Source organism: Zingiber officinale, chromosome 7B (genome assembly GCF_018446385.1).
Source record: "Zingiber officinale cultivar Zhangliang chromosome 7B, Zo_v1.1, whole genome shotgun sequence".
In the NCBI taxonomy this organism is placed as follows: Eukaryota; Viridiplantae; Streptophyta; class Magnoliopsida; order Zingiberales; family Zingiberaceae; genus Zingiber; species Zingiber officinale.
In genome coordinates, this window is record NC_055999.1 from 8,053,858 (window position 1) to 8,058,604 (window position 4,747).

Sequence of the window (4,747 nt, forward strand, 5' to 3'; positions counted from 1 at the left end):
ATTAAATTCATGGTTGAAGCGTTCATTTTTTTTTTGTATAAAAATCAATTTTGAACCGTCTTTATTGTATCCGATAATTATTGAAACTTTGAAAGAAAAAAACAAAGAGCTTTTAAGGGTACTATTGAACGGACGAAAGAGAAGAAAACCTTTTTTTTTTCTTACTTGTTGCCGCCGCATCTCCTTGCAAACTTCAATCTTTGGCAATGTATTTTTTTTTTTTTTTTTTGCAATTTTGACCGATATGAAAAAGTTTTCCTGCAAAAATCAATAAATATCCTGAAATTAAAATTGGACTTTCTATGCACATCTAAGAAAGCTCAAGATCCACCACTTAATAAGAGAAATCTATGCAACTCCAACTGAGAAGGAAACTTTACAACGTATTGTCATAATATCGTAATTGTAAGAATTTTTCAATTTGTTATATTGATATTCCTTAAATATGATACAGTTGCAATGTGTCAAGATGGCCGAGTTGGTCTAAGGCGCCAGTTTCAGGTACTGGTCCGAAAGGGCATGGGTTCGAATCCCATTCTTGACAATAAAAAATCTTTTTTTATTCGATCTTCAAAAAAATATATATATATATATTTGGAAATCAAATCGCTGAGTAGAGTCGAGTGAATCAATTACAAGTGTGAAGGGTCTTTTTTAATATCGCATGATTTTCAGACAGATTTAAATATAACAAACTGTAGTGACGCTACTGTTAAATATGAAGAGTATATAAAAACAATGAAAATTAACGATTTTAATTCTGAAATTCTTACTATCTACCATAATTAATAGGGTTGATCGATCTAAAACCTAAGCCAGCATATTCAACCTGTCTAATTGGTTCCACTTGATCACCCCAGCCTACTCATTTTGCGCATGACTCAACCGTCTTACTCGAAGCAATAATATTTAAGGAGAAATGAGTTAGGAAAATAATTTCTATTATTTCGGTAAGAAAGTAAATTTTATTTTAAAAAGAATATCTATATATTTTTATTGGTTAATTTTCTAGTGATTATAAAGTTTTATTACACTAAATACTAAAACTCAGAGTCGATTTATTACACTAAAATAAAGGTATATTACACTAAATACTAAAACTTCAAGCTGAAATATATATGCAATCATCAATTATAGGTACAAATCACACAGATCATGAACATGATAATATCTCTTGTTATGTATGATAAATTTAATGACTGATTGTATTTCTTCATATTTATCTTTTCTTAATGGAATCAATACTTTTATAGATGGTCAAAACATAGAAGGTACCTTGAATAACTAAAGAGATGTAGTTTCAAATCAACTACATGTTGATATGCAAGGTAATGTCCCACTTGTTGAAAACATGTCTTCAGTTCCAGACCAGAATAATGATATGAACCAAGAATATAATGAAGTTAATATATATGAAGAATGCAATAATTTAATTGAATAATTATTTTAAAGCTGTATTATAACTTTTTTTTTGTACAGCTAGTGAAAATGAACATAATGCTAAGAGGAAAAAAAGAGGTCCTACATTATCAAAAAAATTGGGGGCGACCTAGCACACTACCACGCATTAAAATTCTATGTGATGATATGGGATATCCTATAGGAACAAAAAATAAATAAATTTACTAATTTCTTGGATTCTTTAGCAAAGAATGGTAAGTATTGTCCAATTGATGTAGAAGATTGGCATAAATGCCAATGGACAAAAAGAAAGACATGTTAAATGTTATAAAGGTAACTTAATTACTTTGTATAATTTTAGTATTTAAAACTTTTAATTTATGCAATAATAATTTGTCTATATATTTTTTTTACAGGATAAGTATGACCTTCCTTTAGGAACAGAAAATTGGACATTATGCTCAATAGCAAAAAAATAGAGAAATTGGAAGTTTGAACTAAAAAGAAAGTACTATGATCCTGAGTTATCAATTCAAATTCTTTTACAACAAAGAGATGAAAGAGCTCAAGTAGAACAATATATGAGACTAGTTTCATTTTGGAACAAAGAAAAATCAAAGGTATGTATTTTATTTATTTAGAATATAATGTTAGTATAATGTTCATTTTATTTATGTGTCATTTAATATATTAGGAAAGAAGTAAAAAGAATAAAAATGCTAGAAAGCAAAGGATAATGAATCAGACCACGGGAAGGGCATCTTTTTCTCAAGTGCAACAAACATTGGTAGATCTTTTTATCATATTATAATTTTATGTGCATTTGATTATATAAATTAGTAACCAAATATATTTTCACGAAAAAGAAAAGGGCATCCTCCAACACAAGTTGAATTATTTCATGCCTGTTTTACTCATGCTAATGGAAGCCCCTCAAGTAATATTGTAAAAGAAAGATTTGTAAGATACTTTATACTCTTCATTTATTTTATTTTAAAGTATTTTTTTAATTATCATTATGTATTAACTAAGTATTAACATGTCCTGAAGGCTGCCATGAAAGAACTAGAAAATCAACTTCCTGAAGATTACAATGATCAAATGAGCTCGAATGATATATTTGCTCAAATCATGGGACCAGATAGACCTGGTCGAGTACGTATACTTGGTGATGGTATTAATCCATCTGATTTATGGGGAGCAGTTCCTAGTCGTGGCACATGCAATAGACTAGTTATGGAACAGAATGCAAAGTTAGAACAGATGAATGAACAAATCAAAAGGTAAGGCCAACATATTATAATGTTAGAAACAAAGATTTCTGAACAATCAAGCACAAATCCTCTTTCAAATTGTAATAATAGTCAACACACTTCATCGAGTAGTAATTCACAAGGTTCTATTCCATCTCATCCAACCTTACGGGTAAGATTTTTTTTAATTTCTATTTTATTATATATTCCGCACATCTTGAAAAATTTTTGTTATATTTTTCACTTTCATGTAGATTGGAAGTTCTATCTTGATCAAAAGTTTATTTGATTCAACAAAAATTATGGCAAAAGGAGTGCTCCTCAACATGGATCCAAATAATATAGTAGGGAGATAAAAACTAGGACCAAATTTGTGTGAAGTACAAGTACTAGTTGTCCTAGAACCTGAAGAAAATTTAATTAGACCTTATGATCTTTTACAAAGGTTTGAGGATACACTTGGAGGAATAATAGCTTGGCCTTGTCATCTAGTATGATTTAAACCTTTTAGTGAAATATTATTAATTTTTTATATTTATCATGTTATTAAAATTTTAAATAAATATAAAATGTATTTACAGTTGGCAATAAGTGAAGATTTCTATTAGTGCATATAGAATGATATTTTATATGTTTCTCGTTTGGTATGATTTTCAATCTTTTAAATTATGCTTATTAGGTTTATATTTTCATTGTTTAATTTACTTATATAAATTTATTGATTGTATTTATTTATTGATAGTAAATTAGTTGAGTTTTTATTTTTTAAGACTTTGTTAGTTTTAAAACTCAATGATTTATTAGTATTTAGTTAGCATTAGATTCAATACTTTTACATTAGTATTGCATTTGTACTTTTGTGATGATGGGATGAATTGTGATGATATGATGAATGAATTGGATATTTTGGATATAAAACGTTTCTATCCTTATTGTGGTGAATTGTGATGATGGTTAAATTGTGATGATGTGCAACTTTTTCTATTATGTGATGAATGTTTTGTATTTTGAAAAAATATTAGTAATTTATTGTGGTGTATTCTAAATGTTTCTATTTAATGTTTTTAATAAAATATTATAATTGACATTTAATAGATGACAGTTTAAAATACTCTTATAAATTATCATTACTAACATATTTTATTGTCCTTATATAAAAATTTAAAACATTTATAATTGTCAATATAAATTAGTTTAGGTGACATTTATATTTGTCCTTATTTAGATAATAAAAAGACATGCATAAATGTCCATGAAATATTTTTCATGACATTTTCAAGTATCATTATATTCTTATATTTAAGACACTTTTGAATGTCCATGAAATATTTTTTTGTGACATTTTCGATTGTCATTATATTTCTATATTTAAGACACTTTTGAAGTTAGCATAAATGATTTAAAATGATATTATACTAGAGGGTTTATATTAACACCGCATTTCAATACATTTTTTTATGATGTCACCATAGCGTTAGTGCCACTCACTGCGGCAGGTTACGATAACTGCATATATCCTTCATGAAGCAAGCTGGATTGCTGGACGATAATTTGATGGAGTTTGAGGCAAACTGGAGAATAATTTTAGTTGCACCAAAAAAACAAAGAGAAAGAATAAATATAACTTTCTGACTTGTATTAAATTCATGGTTGAAGCGTTCATTTTTTTGATATAAAAATGAATTTTGAACCCGTCTTTTATTGTATCCGACAATTATTGAAACTTTGAAAGAAAAAAACAAAGAGCTTTCAAGGGAACTATTGAACGGACGAAAGAGAAGAAAACCTTTTTTTTCTTACTTGTTGCCGCCGCATCTCCTTGTAAACTTCAATCTTTGGCAATGTATTTTTTTTTTTTTTTCATTTTGACCGGTAAGAAAAAAATTTCCTGCAAAAGTCAATAAATATCCTGAAATTAAATTGGACTTTCTATGCACATCTAAGACAGCTCAAGATCCACCACTTAATAAGAGAAATCTATGCAACTCCAACTGAGAAGGAAACTTTACAACGTATTGTCATAACATCGTAATTCTAAGAATATTTCAATTTGTTATATTGATATTTCGTAAATATGACACAAGTATGAATGT

The 4,747-nt window shown here is 27.8% G+C and overlaps 1 non-coding gene across 1 annotated transcript; it reads left to right on the plus strand.

Annotated features, from left to right (window-relative positions):
* Positions 1-463: 463 nt before the first annotated feature.
* TRNAL-CAG lies at positions 464-544 on the plus strand. Its single transcript has one exon. It is a non-coding gene; the product is annotated as a tRNA-Leu (tRNA).
* Positions 545-4,747: the final 4,203 nt, after the last annotated feature.